At 41.9% G+C, this 18,091-nt stretch overlaps 1 protein-coding gene and 1 long non-coding RNA gene across 2 annotated transcripts in view; both read left to right on the forward strand.

Moving 5' to 3' along the window:
- LOC130211110 (signal recognition particle receptor subunit alpha-like) overlaps window positions 1–7,867 on the forward strand; it is a 60,997-nt gene extending 53,130 nt beyond the window's left edge. The window contains exon 4 of the transcript XR_008834931.1: window positions 7,320–7,867. The gene's annotated coding sequence lies outside the window, so the exon portion shown is untranslated. The remainder of the gene's footprint in view (window positions 1–7,319) is intronic.
- A 1,338-nt stretch (window positions 7,868–9,205) lies between these two features.
- Window positions 9,206–10,054, forward strand: LOC130211113 (uncharacterized). Its single transcript, XR_008834937.1, has 3 exons — window positions 9,206–9,334; window positions 9,550–9,697; window positions 9,975–10,054. It is a non-coding gene; the product is annotated as an uncharacterized LOC130211113 (long non-coding RNA).
- The last annotated feature ends 8,037 nt before the right edge of the window (window positions 10,055–18,091 follow it).

An 18,091-nucleotide genomic window follows, 5' to 3' on the forward strand; every position in this document is an offset into this window, starting at 1 on the left:
TGACTTCTGTCCCCACCATACATTAGAAAAACATGGGGTCTTGGGAGCCTAGGTTTTGAAGTTTTCACCTCCTCCCCACATTACGTATTCTGCGTTTGTGGTGTGTTTGCATTTTCGCTCTTTTCCAAGCATGCTAGCAATACGGAGTTTTGAGATCTATAACCCAGGCTCAGGCACCAACTGGATGTCTCTGGGGCACCTTTCCTGCCTCAATTCTACCTTTCAACCGTGTAATGGGGAGAAGCTTTTCATCATCCTGGGAACATGGCTAAGGATTTATTCGAGGTGCCCAGAAACCGGCTTAAATTCGTATTTGACTAGGATCCGGGAAATCAATGAGTTTCTGTTTGTAAGGAGCTGTTAATCTTTCCTAGAGGAGATATTTTTGAACCCCAGGGAAACCAACCTCTCAAATATCTCATATCCAGCCAACCTGAAACCCCGCCATAGTCTCGCCAAGACTTCGCTGAAGCATGCAGATGTTCACCTGAATACTTGGAGTGAAATATACATCGCCATGATATTTCAACCGGAAGGCCCTCCAAGTTTTGACCACAGCCTGAAAAACGCTCGCATTTTAGCCCATTGGCAGTCGGAGCCAACGACATTTATCTACCCCCAGGTAAAACACGCCTTAGCTGTGATCATGATCAATGGCATCACCAAAATCCATTGTTTAAATCCAGCTGGTCTTGTATCGTTTTCATAGGAGAGAATTCGGAGAAAAGGGAAGGATTAATGAATGTCAGCGTCGGAGTACGATCGTTATTTAGCTCAAGGAGTTGTGGACTAATCGATTGGTGCTGGCCTGGTTTTGGGAACCTATCACGGGAGATTAGTATGGTTCTGCACCTTTTCGGCGTATAATCTCCAGCTGTTCTAGGCTCCTTGATGGTTTGTCCGCTCTTTGATCTCGGGTTTAATCGGGTATTGGATTAATTTCATGGCATTCCTCCTTGAATGGAATGTGTACTGGGGCTGAATCGGAGCATCATTTTGAACTGCGCGACGCTCGCTTGAGTACTTTCAGTTTCGGGTTCCGGGAGGTTAGTCTTGGATACCTGGTCTTGGACTGGGTCCGGCAGCAACTTCCTTAGGTAAGCTATTTTACGGGTATAATGGTAGGGTCTTTAGGTCGCTAATTAATCTATCGCGGCCTTGAACCCCGATCAGGCCACAGTGCTTAATTCTTTTAACATTACTTGATTCCCCTCACGGCTAATTCAACGAGATTCTGTAGTTCCTGTGAACATGCCTGAGGCTGAAACGGATAACGCCCTCAGGTTCACTCTGCAGTCAGCCCCTAGTCCAGCGCTCAAATTTCCACTGCCTCCCAAGTATACTCTCTCAACATCTCTAAGATCACCGTGGTTTGGGGCCCTCGTCCCAGTCCTCCTGCTGCTTCCGTAGACCGTCCTTTTCCTCCTGCTCATGGCCTGATAGGTGGCTGCCGACTGGGGTCTTCGGCCTTTTCGGCGCTTGATGAAGTTTCTAATTGGGGTCGGACGGTTGCCCTGTGGCTCCCCTGGCGGTATTACACCGGGCGGAAGGTTGGTCGGTTCTCTGAGGGATAAGTCTGATGTTACAGCACCTCTGAGGGCTAAGTCTGATGTTGTTGTTGTCTCATTACTCTGAAAAACCTGCAGAATGCGGATCGGGCCTTCAGAATTTCGTGGGAACCAAGGCTCGCACCGGGCAGAAGAATGCGAGTCCGACTCACCCTTGTAACGCCTCGGGATCAGGTACTTTAATTCTGGGGCCTATGTTGTGGCTGACCTAACTTCTGTAAGCGAGGTGGGCAGTATAAGGAGCTACTTTTATCGCAATGTCAGGAGCCTGTTCCGGGGTTTGGGCCCAACGCTGTAGGCTTCAAATGTATAGCCAGGTTGTTCGTCATTGGTCCGACGCCGTGGGTTTTGACGGGTTCTGCACGGTTTTTATCTCTTCTACTGCTCCTGTTCGCACCAGTCGTATCCGCCGGAGAAGAATCCTTCCATATCGGGGGAAGCCGGGGCCGTCCACGTGTGTTGGCCGTATGGAGCTGCCTGGGGAACATTGAGCCTCGCTTGCGTCACTGTTCATGGGCCAAGGGTCTGTGATGACAGGATTACTCAGCGTAGGCTTGGTGGGTTTGGGGCGGTCCTTAAGCAGGGGTAGCCGGGCTTATACCTCAGGTTGTTCCAGGCAGAGCCTGGGTCATACTGTCTCCAGCCAGGTCAGCTCAGGATGATTGCCCCGGAGATGGGCGCTAGAGTGGGGCGCAAAGCTCACGCCATGGGCCTCACGGTTTTGGATGGATCAGGACTGATCGGCCTCGGGTCCCACTGTGGTCTCTGGGAGTTGAGGCCAGAGGAGGGTCAGCTGCGGCAGTCTCCCATGTCGGGTAGCCAGCCAGACGGACGGTCTTATGTCTCGCGCCTGGAGTGGTGGGGCGCGCTGGGCTTAGGGGTAGGTATCTCTCCCTCACTGCCTCGACCTCAGTCGACTTGCAGCTGTCTGCGTAGGCCTCCCTTCAGCTGGGCCTTCATAGGTTTTGCTGGGGTGCCCACTAATACACAACAGCCACTAGGCCGACCTATACAGAATGTGACACTGACCATAAATTGTATTTAATTCTTTATATTTAATAAGTATCACGTTTCTAGGCTTGAATTCGCAATCTTTAACTGAGTCGGAGGAACAGTCACCCGTGGAGGAATTTCTATTAAATGGCCATCCGTCGTCTGAACAGAGTCTCAATTATTTATCCAAACCCAATCTAACTTTATTTATCTTAATAAGTGATAAATGCAATTGATCCTATATATGGCCTCGCTCTATGTATTAGACTCATTAAATGCTGTAGGGGCGAGTGGGTTCGCCTAACATTCTCCCAGACCCGGTCATGGTCTGGGTTTGTAGAGTAGGGTTCGTGTAGAGTCAACAAGGGACCTCAGCCCTAGGCGGGCCCATCTGATCCGGCTTCACCCCATTAGAATCTAATGTCCCTAGTGTGAACGTGTCTGTCACGCCGGTCCCGAAAAGTCCGCCTCAGTGAAACGTCCTGCTGGTTGGGGCTTAATGGTCCGCCTACGCCTGGCGGGATGGGGTGTGGGGTCAGGTGTCATTCAGGACGGAGTCTGCTGTTGGTACCCCTTAAATCCTTAAGGCACACTAGTATAATAAATGACGGGCCGTTTTCCCATGAGTGAGTGAAAGTGCCTGAGAGTCACATGGTAGTTCATGGGTTCGCCTCAAGGGAGCTATGAGGAATGGCCCGCCCATTTGACCAGTTCCATGGCGGTAGAAACATGGCATCAGAGTTCGGCTTCAAGGCATAGATTGGATCATGAGTTGTCAAGGCTTGTCGTGGTGGCCAAGTACGTGTAGGGACAGTGGAAATGAGTAAATTGTAAACAAAAATCAAATTAAACTCGATAAATCAAATTAAAGTCGATAGATCAACTCAAAGTCAAAAAATCAAATTAAACTCGATAGATCAACTCAAAGTCAAAAAATCAAATTAAAGTCGATAAATCAAATTAAAGTCAAAAAATCAAATTAAACTCAATAGATCAAATCAAAGTCAATCAATCAACTTCAAGTCAATCGATCAAATTAAACTAAAGTTATTGGTCATTTAAATTTAAACTATCAATTAATTTAAAGTCAATAAAGTGTTTAATCGAACACCATAACCTTCTTAAAGGGGACCTCCTATTTCAATGTAAAGTCTAACTTGCTTTGGAAGTTAATAAATAGAAAACATAAAGGATTGTTTATCCTATCTAGGTTATATAAGTCGATAACTATGACGCTCGAAAGGGCGATAAACTGCCGTATTCGTGATATCGCTCTGTGATGAAGCACAATGCATTGACAACAGCTCGTTAAAGAGGGGGGGAATAACGCATTTTAGGGTTAAGCTGGTTTAGACGGGGACGAGTTGTGAAATGTACGCCTCGCTAAGCTGGTTATTCCAACGAGCTATACTTTTCCAACCATTGGCGCACTGGATTTATCTACTCCATGCTAACTGCCTTTAAAATCACCATGAAGTACTTCTAGTTTTAGCGATTTCCTCTCCGAACTACCAAAACGCTGAAATCGATCGGCACCATGTCAATGGTCCTCTCTTCTTCAGACCAGGACTCCGGAGCCAGTGACCGCCAACACCCTTCTAACCGGGGTCAGGATAAGGAACACATTGGGAGACATATATCAATATCCTATCAATGACCATTGATCTAAGCAGGCAGGTTAAAACACATGAATCCAGGCATTTGAATCACAAGAGGTTATCCCGCCTGGTCTTGCCTTTGCTAATCCCAGAAAATTCGGCATTTGTCCTTCACACCTGCCCCACAAACTGGATAGCGGTCAACATGCCCCACCTGGTTCTGTTTGTCGGAGGCTCTGCGGGCAACGAGGCGGTTGACCAGCTGGTGCGTCGATCACAAATTCACACTAGCCAAGCTCAAACGTAATACTAGACGGAAACGGAGGACCGACGCTGAAAGGAAAGTCAATCGTAGTTTGTTTTTTCGAGAGTGTTTAAATCAGAAACCCACGGTATATATGTAGTAATGACCGTGATACTTTGGTATTTGAAATGTGTGGCATGCCTCTTCGCAGTTACCAACTTTAAATTGTTTCCGTGGTATCAGTGACATAAGTTTCACTTCTTTGTTGCATCTTGTTACTGTCATGGAACGGCCATAATTGAAGGAAGCTCAGTTTTTAATTTCTGTGTATATATTTCTTGGGAGTTTCTGATCCGGTGAGGTCCTGGGACAGGGATGTCAGACAGTAATATAAAAAACACATTTAAAAAAAAAGGTTATTTTGATGCATGCGGCTATCATCAGGTGGTGCATTGTCGATGGTCGTGTAAGTGAGGAGATTCAATCTTTTACCAGAAACAACAAAGATCACAGTGAGATCGTGGCTGTCTTGTCTGTGTGAAAGAGAGAGCCAGCGTAAAAGGGAAGGACACACCCACAACTTCCTGACAGGGGCAGGACCTTTTTTGCCAAATTGGGATTTAAGTGATTCCAGAGGAAGTTGGTTTCCTATTGCAACTTCAATAAAGAAGTATAGTTTAGGTTTCTCAGTCTGGGAACCATCTCTTTTATATGGCTCTGATTTTTATATTCCAAGTCATTTATATACCTGACGGATCAATAGTTCGCCAGTGAAACATGTTGAAGAATTGGAAGACCTCTTTCGTCCACTCAACAACATCTCTGACACATTAAAATGTCAGGCACCGCCCTTGTTAACCCTCCTTATTACCAATGTAAATAATTTGACCCCATTTAAAGTATAACGTTTCAATAAATAAATGATTGACTTAATTTTTTTGCTTCATATTTTACATGACTTTTCCAATTTATTATTGGGGGACAACTGAGTAACATAAAATTCACATGATATGTTTCTAATGTCCTGTACATATCTTGTACACATCGGGTACTCTTTTTTAAATACCGAGCTCAGGGTTGTTTTCACTGTGTAAAACATAATAGAAATATTAACATTTTACACACATTGTTTTGTTGTTTTGGATGATATTATATATTATATCAGAGGCCCTAACCTTCTTATCAAGTTCAATAACTGACATTTGTGATTCTTGATTTTGTTTTACGCGAGGCACGGCTTTCTTTTCTCTTTTAACGGAGACACCATCTGCTTCTAAGAAGTGCCACGTTTCTTTCCTCATTTTTAAAATGAATGCTGTATTATCTCCCAAGCCCCTCCTCCCAAAATAACACGTTAAAAGAGCCTCGCCAATCGGCTCTCTTTTATGAAATAACGTTGGACCATTAACATTTTGATGACTCCCCAAAGGGACGGATGTTATATGAGGCCTTTTGTTGTTGTTGTCAAGCAGCAAAATAACTTCCTACCGGATGACACATGATGAAGTATAGTCGCTGAAAAGAAATATATATATATATATATATATGTATGGCAGGAATTTTTTTTTAATTGAGGGACACCATATGCTAAATGTAGTTGTCATTTTCACTTTTTATGCGAGTACACAACAGCTGTTTAAACGCGGTAATTAGTGAGTTAATTACAGGCAGGGAGGCTGACGTTACCATTATCAGAGCCTTCGCTGTAAGAAAAGTAATGTGAGATTTTACAATGAAACCGTTAAATCACTACACTAAGATACCGTGAATTGACAATAGGTTATATTCCGCTTACCACATTGAAACACTCATAAATATATATTCCAGCCAAAACAGTAAATTAAGCTTGTATTTTGTAAAATACAGTTTGTTGTTATTAATTAAACAAAACATTGCACTGATAATTGAAATACGGCCGTAATATGAACAATAACCATACCGTATTCTTTACATTCATAATTTTTTAAATACATTTTATCAATCAAGAATGTACAAACCACCGGCTCAGAACGGACATATAACCTGAAGATCTATTTGATGTGATGTCTTCTTCCCATGTTCATCTCAATCCTTTCACTGCCTTTGTGTTATCAAGTAAATGCATGTGGAGGTATCACAAATCCTAAAAATCGGTATCCCAGCGATCTATATTTAATTAAGTTCTTGTTTAACCCTCTGTTACCTTTTCAATAATTTGACCCCATTCAATGTTTAATGTTGAGGTTCTTGGGGTCAATTTGACCAGGCTGTTTTTCACTGTAAATAAACATATAAGAATAACTTTTATATATTTAAATTAATATTTAGGTCGTCAAACAAAACATAAAGTACCTCACACTTAAACTTGGGAACAATATTAATTTAATAATTTTCATGTTTTAATATAATAAATTGACCTGAGGGTAAATATAAGTAAAATGAAGGTAACAGGAGGGTTAAACACTTGTGTTTGATTTGCTGTGCTAAACCCCAGTAACTATGCGAGCAAGCATGATATAAGCCCATCAGCAGGTCCTGGTGATTGTCACGTCTGATTGTTATTGGCATACCCAGCACGCTATATCTGTTCACGAATCCTGCCTCCAGTAGTCAGCTGTTCTGCTTATTGTATGCGTAGATGTTGGGAAATATTTTCGCTCCAGATTTATTTAAACGTTTAAATCACTTTGATGGTATTTGACCCCGAGGCCGGCCGGCTGAAGCTCGTCAGGTCTGTGTCCCGAGATGTTCTCTTTGACTGACTTATTTTTCAGATGAGACAAGTCTAACGTAAAGAGTAGTAAGGAAAATGACCAAAACCAGGACACATCAATATGACTAATACCTCCATGGACTTTTGATCTGAGGACTGTGTGTGAGCGTCAGCACTTTCATCAGCACACATAGAAGAGAAGCTGATGTGCTTTGGACCAACAGAATGGCAGCTCGTCACCACAGCGGTCTCCACTGGGCGCGGCGCTACTGACCTGGACGTGCCAATCCGCGGTGAGTAAATGAAGCTCGCCGTGCTACATGGTTAAGCCCAGCTGGGTTAATTAAAGGAGAGCAGGAGATCCAAACGTTCTATTAGGTTTCTAGTGAATTGTAGGCCATAAACAGCTAAATGGGACACAAGTAAGGGAAACGCAACAACACAATGGTTCTACACGCAAGATGTAAGATGGGTTTAATGTTTTTCTTCTTCTATAGTCGCTCCATTTGTTTAGATGCAGTCAGGTGATACATTGTTTAACACCTACACTTTCCCAAAAAACAAAAAAGCTTCAAAACAAATGCTGCAATAACGGCTTTTTTATTGTCCAAATGTTGTGTGTGTTAAAAAAAAAATGATTTTATGGTGTCTTTTTGGGTGGAAAATCATCCGAGTAACGGTTTGATCAAAATGAAAATGAACTGGGAGTTATGTTTGAATATCTTTTGGCAAATTATGTAAAGAAATGCGATGAAAATCCTACATTATGAAGACAGAATTTTTTCCCCCACTATTTACTGAACAAGGACATCGTCTCCGGCGTGGAGCAGAGTATGGAGGACTCAAAATGACTTAAGTATAAATAAATAAATAAATAAATGCATGAATAAATGTATAAATAAATAAATAAATGCTTAAATAAATGTATAAATGAATAAATAAATGTATAAATAAATAAATGCTTAAATAAATGTATAAATAAATGAATAAATACAGGAATGAATAAATATAAGTTATAAATCAACAGGACATCATTAAATACATATATTTCTACATTTCTGTATTTCTTCAGTTATTTATTTCTCTATTTATGTGTCCACACGTATTTCTTCATTTATTTATGTGTGACATTTACGTGTCCGTATATTCAAATGAGCTGGGTGGTCCGAACCTCTGTCTAAAGCATGATTGGTCACAGGAGTGTGTTGTGCTCTATTACTTCTACCTTGCACATGTTGTTGAAGTTGGCACGCTCAGCTAACCGTTAGCAGAAGTGGTCGTTTGCACTTGGCAACATGGCATTGTTATTACAAGCCATTTCAAATCAATTGCGATCTTTAGCAGACGACTTGGAGAACCACGTTCATGAGGACATTCTTCAGTGTCGGCTGGATAAGGTGACAGACGACTTGGCTCAGCTCGTTGCCAACATGGATGTGGAAGTTGACCAAACAGTGTTCGGCAGTCTGGAAGAAGCTGCCCGCCTACTTGGCATGTTCTCGGAACCAGAGGAGGTGACCCATGGACGTCCATCGTACATTTTACCTCCAAATATTATCGGCACATCTACTTTGGGGACATGCCGCTGGGGACATAGCGCAGGTGTTCGGAGGTGCGAAAGAACCATTCGCGGAGGATGGTACAGTGGAATAAGGTAATGTCAAGTGTTTTTTCTGGTTTCATTTATTGTCTTTTAAACGTGGCAATATATCTGTTTGCAAATGTACGTTGTTTTTATCGATGATAATGTTATGTTCAAAAACCTATAGGCTAAGACGAGGAACTTCAGGATTCGTTATAATAAAGTGGCTTTAATAAAAAACATCGAAGTTGTGATAGAGGTTTCCTGAGCTTTCACAAAACACAGTCCACTATTGTCTTTTCATTTATTCCTACAGCACATAGCTGGGTTTAGACTAACAGGAACTAAAGCACACCCGGTGAATGTGTTTCAGATGAGGCTTAAGATCATCTAAATGTTAAACTGCTGTATACGACAGACCAACGTACATCTTGTGATCATTGTGTTCTGTTTGTACTGTGAGTTAGGTGACATTTCTTTTGTTTTCTCTTTTGACGTTTGTCTTGTTATTTTTGATGACCAGAGTCCATGATCTACTAACTCCATTGGAGGACAACGATTTGGATGAAGCTGTGACTCAAATTCGGCGGCAACATCCCAACACTGGATTCAAGATGATGGTTGGGCATTTGAATGCACAAGGCATACGTATACAAAGTATGGGACCGTAGTCACTATTTGTTCGTTATTTACCTTTATGCTGCAATTTTCCTCTGTTTGATTGCTGATTTCTGCATAATTTGGTAAAAGGCAGCTTTACTTAGTAGACCTACCAGTATAGATGCTGTGCTACTTTAGAATTTACTGTAATATTGGGGAATATTTTACTTTTTTCTGTGCACCATATTTGTGCATTGTTTTGCATATTATAGGACAGCGTGTCCAGGAATCCATGCGGCGTGTGGACCCTGGTGGGATTTTGGTGCGCACCCTTCAGCTGAACCCAAGAAGACGCCGGAGGTACTCTGTACCAGCCCCAAACAGTCTTTGGCACATTGACGGAAATCATAAACTGATAAGGTATCAAACAAACATAAACCAGATCAAACATTTCTCAAACATTTACTTCACTGTAGATTTTACTACTTTAAGAAACTTACTACCCAGTATACTGTCTATCCAGAGAGTTGCAAAGATACGCCCATGTACAATTTTAATTAACCCATCAGCATCACTGCAAGCCAGCCTTTGATTTATCCATTTTTTTAATCAATCTTATCTATTGGATTTGTTTACAGTCAAGCAGTGACTTTTAGTGGTACTGCTATTGATCTTTGCTCATACCTTTCTATTTCAGATGGCGTATTGTTGTGCATGGTGGTATTGACGGCTTTAGTCGTTTAATCGTGTTCTTGAGTGCCGCCACCAACAACCGAGCAGCAACAGTGTTAAGAAGCTTTCATGAAGCTGTCGGTGTCTACGGTTTGCCGTCTCGTGTGAGGTCAGATAAAGGTGGGGAAAATGTTGCTGTTGCACTACATGGTGGAGAACAGAGGACTGAACAGAAATTCACACATTGCTGGCCGGAGTGTCCATAATCAAAGGTACCATGATCATCCATTCAAAAATGTATCAAAATAACACCTGTAACACTGTAAAAGATGGCAAGATGAACTTTTCTATGTTTGTATACTGCCATTAAAGTTAGTAATCAGCTGTTTCCTCCTGCTTTGCATCAACAAGAACTATTTCAATGTATTTCAACATCCTGTTGAACTTTATGTTGAAATAGTTTGATTATTGAACTGTAAATATTGATTGAGGAGTTGTTAACTGTGATCAGCTAATAATCCAACAGTGTTAACCCTAGACTAACCTATTTATATTGCAAAGTATGAAGAAGCGCTTTGCTAAAGTAGATTTTAAGTGGCATGCAGTCATCTTACCCTTTTTAAAAGACTAACACAATTATTTGTAATATACCGTCATAGTAGGCAGACTAAATCATGTCTTTCCCCATTAGAATTGAAAGGCTCTGGAGACGCTACAACAGCGTGCATCGATCTCTTCTACACCATCTTCACCAACCTTGAGAGAGAAGGCTTTCTCAATCCTGACGATGAAATCCATCTCTATGCTCTGCACTGGTGCTTTTACCCCACGACAGAAACACTTTGAGTTTTTGCGGGATGGCTGGAACTGCCGCAGAGTGCGCACCGAGAAACCAGTGCCCGCTGCAACTGTGGAGTCTCAATGAACGTGATGGACAGCAGGACCCAACACAGGTTTGAATTTATTCAGTCATTTTATTTGTATCTTACTTTCCTACATGGGACAATGTAAACCTGAACCCCACTTTATCCAACATTACACATTACAAAGTACATGCATCAGAAGCATGATGTAACTAAGAGGCCTGTACATGTGGATTGTTTTTATTCTGCATAGCATGGGCATTTGCTAAAATGTTGTGATCAAACAAGGAGCAGTGTTTTAGAGATCATTATTGTAATGGGAAAATATATTAATCCCATAATGTTTTATAAGTTCAAACATCTCTAATCATAAGTCTAAGAATGTAAAACTCACATCTCCTTTCCTACTAAATGTAATCTTTGCATGAGAAACAAAAGGCAGACAGAAGGCTCCTCAATTCAACCTGACATTTATTGGGGCAGTTCTGTAGACATGTTGACAATAACTTAAACATCTCTTTTGGCTGGACAGACCCTTCAACCTCCACCCTTTTTACTGCAGGTTGACATGGAGTTTGGAGTTGACTGGACTGGGCCGTGTGGTCATCGTCGGCCTGGTGTTGTGGTCCCTGAAGTTCAGCTGCAACGCACACTAACTGAGCAGGAAGTTGACAATCTACCAGACCCTGATGGCCCTCTGTCCAATGTGTTGGAGGTCTTTGTTCAGACTGTAGGCGTCATCTCCGAAATGCTCCAGTAAAAGTCTGTCACCAGCTGTAGTTTAAATAAATGCTCTGGTTAAGCATAGTTGTGAAACCAGTGTTTAATTGCATTCTTATTTCCTGAACACTTTTGTTACACATGAATACGAATTGTAACAAGTAAAAAAAGAAGTTAAAGCTGGCACTATTTTCATAAACAAGCTTTACTGAACTTTAATAGATTCTTTTATAGATATTTGTCAAATTATGACTGACAATCTGAATGCTCGGTCTCCTTTTGTTGACAATTAAAATATTTTACAAAAACAGGAAAACAGATGACATTTCAATTTCTTTCAAGTGTTCTTACAGTTAACTAAAGACTGTCAACTGATGGAACATTAATATATCGAACATTAATATATAGATCTATACACACACAATTATAATAACAGATGTCAATGTAAACATGGTTGTGCAACAGCCTTGTACAAGAGGCTACAATTACTGTAAGTGAATACAGTGTTATTTTGATGTACAGGCTCCTTAGACTAACCCAAACCCAGTGTCATTGCTGTGAATAGCAGCAAGAAGGTCTCTTTCGAAGTTACAGTACTCTTTGTAATGTCCCGGAAGTTTCAGCTGGTGGAAGCAGGTGGAAGAAGTGGGGAAGTTGCTCTCCACCACGTTAATATCCAGCTCGTGTCTGGGAAGCACATTCCATCCTATCCAGAACTGCAATAGTTTCCCAAGGATGCTTGTAGATGCTTTCAAAAAAGAAAAAAAAGGCAATATTTATTTAATTGCTGAGAAGGATGTTACATCAACCATACATGCGATGTAAAAATAAAGACCGTACTTAATTTGTGCTTTGGGTTGGTAGTGTAGCTGAGAATTCAGTTAAAAAGAAAAGTCGAGGAAGCCAAACTGACTCGGATAAATAACCTTTGGGGAACTATTAAAAGTTTCTATTAATTTACCGTTCTGAATAAATGTGCGAAGGAATCCTGTGATCCGACAGGTATCCTCCAAAGAGACATCACTGTCTTCGTCCTCATCTTCTGTTGGCCACTTTATCTTCTCCAAGACCATCTGACGGATTGATTTTATACTATCAGTTAACAATCGTTTCAAAATGAACAAGCGAATAGTGTAATTAACTGAAACCAATGGCTTCCAAGGAGTAGAACATGTAATTTATGAGAGTAATTTGTGCGAGTTCAGAGGAGTGTTTTTGACTTAGTATCAGGGGTCACTGACCTGTGGTGTGCACTTTAAGTCAGATGCTCTTGGAAAGAGGAGGGGAATTGTCTTTCCTCTGTTAGCAAAGGCCAGATCAATGTTTCTTTTAGTCCTCTGCGTAACTGTTTAATTTGTCTTGAGGTTCTTCCAAGGACCTGCAAAACATTTGCATCACAAAAAAAGCAAAGCAGTTTACTAATCATGAACTAATAGCCTCTTTGTTAATTAGTAAACCCAAAATGCATCTGTGTAGAGCACAAAAAGGACAATGTGAAATACAACATCTGAGCTTTAACTCTGATGAGTTGGTCTGATATAAATGATCTGTTAAGTACAGATCTGAATACTCACAGCGTTTGTCCAGGAGCCATCTTCTGTTCTCAGATGAGACTTGAGGCAAATCCCAGGACACAGCCAACTCATTAATGCTGACCTTTTCTTCTGTACCCTTCAGCTAATAATGACAATTGCAATAGATTAGAATTTCTGATTTCTTAAGACTTGCACTATATTTATAGTTGATACAACAAATAGAGGACAATTTGTCAATCTTCCATCATGTTGCTGGTAACACTGAGGTCTCAAAACACATGCCAGATAATGTAATTCTTATCACTTTAACAGCACGTGAGCAATCTTTTAAAACTTGCTCTGAAAACACATTTTACATGATGACATCAGTCACTATAATTGCATGTTTAAAAGAGATATTCTTACGTTTATAGTTTAAATATTGCTTCAGCACCCTGCTGGTTCAAATTAGTAAACTATGCGATTGTAGGATTAAAAATATCTGAGAAATGTCTGACATCAGTTATTACTGTTATTGTCCTTGCCCCACATTTGTATCATTAAAATCTTACTGGAAAAATGTTTCGTACCACTGCGATTGTCTCACGGATATCAAGGTCAGCACAATCCTTAATGTCTATCATGGCTTCTTCCTGGGATCCACCGAAGAGCACATGCAGGATAGCTGGGCTGAGTCCTCCAAGGCATGGCCCATTATGGAGGAATGAATGACCAATCATTCGGCCGGCAACAACAACAAAATCACTCTCCAAAAGGCAATGTGAAGTGGAGGGAATAAGATGATCTTGTTCCCCCTCGAAAAGAAGAGCTCCTCCTGGTACTTAAATTAAAAGAGAAAAAGTGAAAGAACATCAAAAGGGCAGAATGTAAAGGACATAGATATTTAAACTTTCATACGGAATTAGTGAGGAACTATTAATCAGCCACTGAATACTTTGGGTGGTCCTGTAAAAAACTTACATGATCACAGCAGCTTTGTTTTTTAAGGTTTTAGGTAGCCATCAGCTAAAGAGAATATCCACTTACCACATTTCATCTCTAAACCATGCTGAAGTTTGGACATGATGGTTGCAAAGAAATGTCGGGTCACGCCATCACCAATTGCTGGATCTCCTGAAAAAGAAAAGTACACGGTATCGACATCAGTTAAATGAATATGATACTTTTTATCTTTAGTTTTATGTGTGTAACCAATTTACCCTCGAGTGTGCATGTCAAGGGGCAAGCCCACTCAACATTAGCCATCTTATAAAAAGTAAGCACCGCCCTTTCCCTGTCCTCTGCACTGTCTCCAAGATCCATAGTGAGATATAATGGTTTTCCAGTTGCATGCTGGCTTAAAATGTCTTCTTTGAACACGTTGGCTGCATCACTGGGATTTGAAATCATTTTCCAATCTAAAAAAAGTTTTGAAATTGTTCAAATTAATACGGGAGGAATTGATAAGTTGAGAGCAACAATGTATTGCAGTACATTATGTAATGATGTAAAACACCTGTGAAGCCTCTCTCCTCAGTGGGATCCAGCTCAACCATCTCAGGAGCAGCCACATGTCCCTGAGGTGGCACGTAGTAGTTTGTGTTGCTGGCAAATCTACCTTCACTTCGGGAGGCACTTTCTGTGGTGACCACAATGTCTACCTCACCACTGTTCTGTGATGGTCTTGGGTAAAAAGACTTTTGTTATTGGGGTAGTATATTTTATATTACATTAGTCACAAAAACTCTGCCACTAGAAAAGAATGGTCGAATACATAGAACAGAAAACATTTATAAAAAATTCAACTTCCCCTCAATACCAATATTTAGGAACATATCCAATATATTGGTATGCGTTATTGAAAACAATTTGGCTTTACAGAGATTGTTGGCATTAAAATAACAAATAGTAGAGCCCATAATTAAGACACATCAGAAGTACTTTCTTTTCATAATTTTGGCCCTGCATTTTTATTATAATTATAAGTTTATCTTATATCCATATTCAAAATGCTGTACATCTTTTTGGCAGCCCCCCCCCCCCCCCCCCCCCAATTATAATGCTTAATGTCTGATGTATGATTTCTTGAAAAATTTCACATTTTAGTTCTGTAGAGCATTACCTCACGCATTCATCACTGTGAGCCTTGATTCCTGTAAAAGGGAACTCCTCTCCACATGTTAAACAGTTCTGTGGTGGTCCAACTAATGCATTACTGCACTCTGGTTGACATGCCTGTAAAGATAAATTCAAAATGTAACACAAACTATTTTATGTGAATCTTTATAATCTGCTATTTTCATGTGGGAACCCCAATTTAAAAGTGAGAATCTTACAGGGTCGAGATTGAGATTTCTTTGGAATGGTCGGATGAAAATTGTAGCATGACCAATCTGCGTTTGGGGATCTCTCAAATGCCTCACATGATAACCCTCATTGGGACATGGTATGAGGATCAGTTGGCGACTTCGTGTTGTTCCACTAATTTTGAGCAACTCAAATCCTCCCTTGTCCGAGTTTCGGATATGCATTTAAAAGAAAAGCTCTAAAATCCTCTGGATTGGTAAGTGTGCCTGAAAATAGAAGATAATAATACAATCAACCGATCAAACTTGAAATATAATAAGGTTGAATGTTTCTAAAAGGTAACTTAATTCATGAAAAATGTGTCTGTCAATCATGATGCCTGACATACCTTGGAATGTGAGACGTTTCTCGCCTAGTCCTGCAGCAGCAAGTCTATCTTTCGTGTATCGGTTGGGGTCTAAGGATGCATTTTTATCGTCAATACAACAGAAGCAGTGCGTGTATGAATGAACTTGTGCAGGTGGAGCAGCAGCAGTTCGCCTCCTTGTCGTCGTCCTTCCTCCATTATACCGTCCAAAGAGTAAACCTCAGCTAGAATCAAGGGAAGATCGATTTCCATAACTTTAATTTCCATGACCAAACTGAAATATCAGTGTATACATAAAAACATTTTAAAATGTAGTATTCAAACAAACAATGTAAATTCCAAAGCATGCAGTATACCTTAAATTACACAAATGAATGAGATACAATAGTTTGATTAAAAGAATATACATTTATATCAATGTTTATTCTTTCAATCAAACTATTACCCCTTTTGTGCAAATGTATCTGGTTGGAATGTACATAGTGGTTCAGGCATTTGGTCAGATAGAAAGTCATCGGCCCTTCAACACGTTGGCAAGTATATGAGCAGAGAGGTGAGCTACCGGGGAACATTCGTCAAATAGCAGGCTGGCATCTTCAGGTGATTTAAAAGAATACTGTGAATTGGCAACCTTCAGTGGCCACATTACCTCCACAATTGTGCTACGTTCACACTAAAGCGACGCGATTTGTCGCGTCGCCCAAAACGCTTGAGTTTACTCGCTCGACCGTTCACCGTGTTCTCGCCATAAGCGTTGAGACGCTCCGCGAGGGGCGGGGCTTATCTCCGTGTCTGGTCTCCGTAAAGACCAGAATAACTCACCACTAGTTCTGCTTTATACTTGTTGTGGACATCCCACAAACGTCTGAACATCTAACGCCCTCGTGTTTGGGTTCATAACATTAATATCATATAATATATATATATATATATATACCCACGCAGCTCGGTCACTTTCACCGATGAAGATAACTGTTACGTCTGAAAGACTTCCGCTTCCAGCGCTACACATCTAAACGCGTGTCATTGTGGTCATAACGTTATAATATACTGTATGTTATTGTGTTCATAACATTATTGTCCTTCTTGTTCTGATTCAACAGCATCCGGACCAGTGGCGTCCCTAGGCTAAAAAACCCGGGGCTAAAGCACCGGATGTTTTTTCATTAGCCCCGAATGTTTTCAACCAAAAAAATAAATAAATTTGGTACACAAGTGGTTAACACCTCCAGGTCGCACGTGACGTCATTCACCCAAAACAGCGGAGTCAGACTGGCAGCAGGCGCAGGTAACAGCAAGCTGCTGTCTGAGGCGGCAGGTCCCGACCACATCCCGGGGCGCGCCCTCAGAGCATGTGCAGACCAGTTGGCAGGAGTCTTCGCAGACATCTTCAACCTCTCCCTGTCCCAGGCTGTTGTTCCTGAGAGCTTCAAGATGTCCACCATTGTGCCTGTCCCCAAACACCCCAAGGTAACCTGCCTGAATGACTGGAGACCCGTAGCCCTCACCTCGATTGTCAGTAAATGCTTCGAGAGGTTGGTCAAGGACTTCATTTGTTCCATGTTGCCTGCCATGCTGGACCCATGGCAATTTGCATATCGTCAAAACAGATCCACCGACGACGCACTGCCATGGCACTTCACACCGCCCTTTCCCACCTGGAGGGAGGAACTGTTGTGTGCGAATGCTGGTTGTGGACTACAGCTCAGCTCAACACTATTGTTCCCGCCAAGCTCGACACCAAGCTCAGAGGTCTAGGCCTGCACTCTACCATGTGCAGCTGGATACTGGACTTCCTGTCGGGCCGCCGCCAGGTGGTGAGGATGGCGGTACCACCTCAGAGCCGCTGACCCTCAACACGGGAGCCCCTCAGGGATGCGTGTTGAGCCCTCTCTCTACTCCCTGTACACCCACGACTGCACGGCCATGCACAGCTCCAACGTCATCATCAAGTTTGCTGACGACACAACAGTGTTGGGGCTGATCACCGACGACGAGACAGCCTACAGGAGGAGGTTGGATCACTGGTACAGTGGTGCCAGGAGAACAGCCTCGTCCTCAACGCCAAGAAGACCAAGGAGCTGATCGTGGACTACAGGAAGCGGAGAGAGAGCACACCCCATCTCCATAGACGGAGTTGCAGTAGAGAGGTCAGCAGCTTCAAGTTCCTCGGCGTGCACATCTCCGAGGACCTCACATGGACCACGCACACCACTCACGTGGTGAAAAGGGCCCAACAACGCCTGTATTTCCTTAGCCGACTGAGGAAATTCAACATGGCCGGCCGCATCCTCAGAACATTCTACACCAGTACCATCGAGAGTGTTCTGACAGGTTGCATCACCGTCTGGTACGGGAACTGCACCGCCCT

This window comes from Pseudoliparis swirei, chromosome 20, assembly GCF_029220125.1.
Source record: "Pseudoliparis swirei isolate HS2019 ecotype Mariana Trench chromosome 20, NWPU_hadal_v1, whole genome shotgun sequence".
Lineage (NCBI taxonomy): Eukaryota > Metazoa > Chordata > Actinopteri > Perciformes > Liparidae > Pseudoliparis > Pseudoliparis swirei.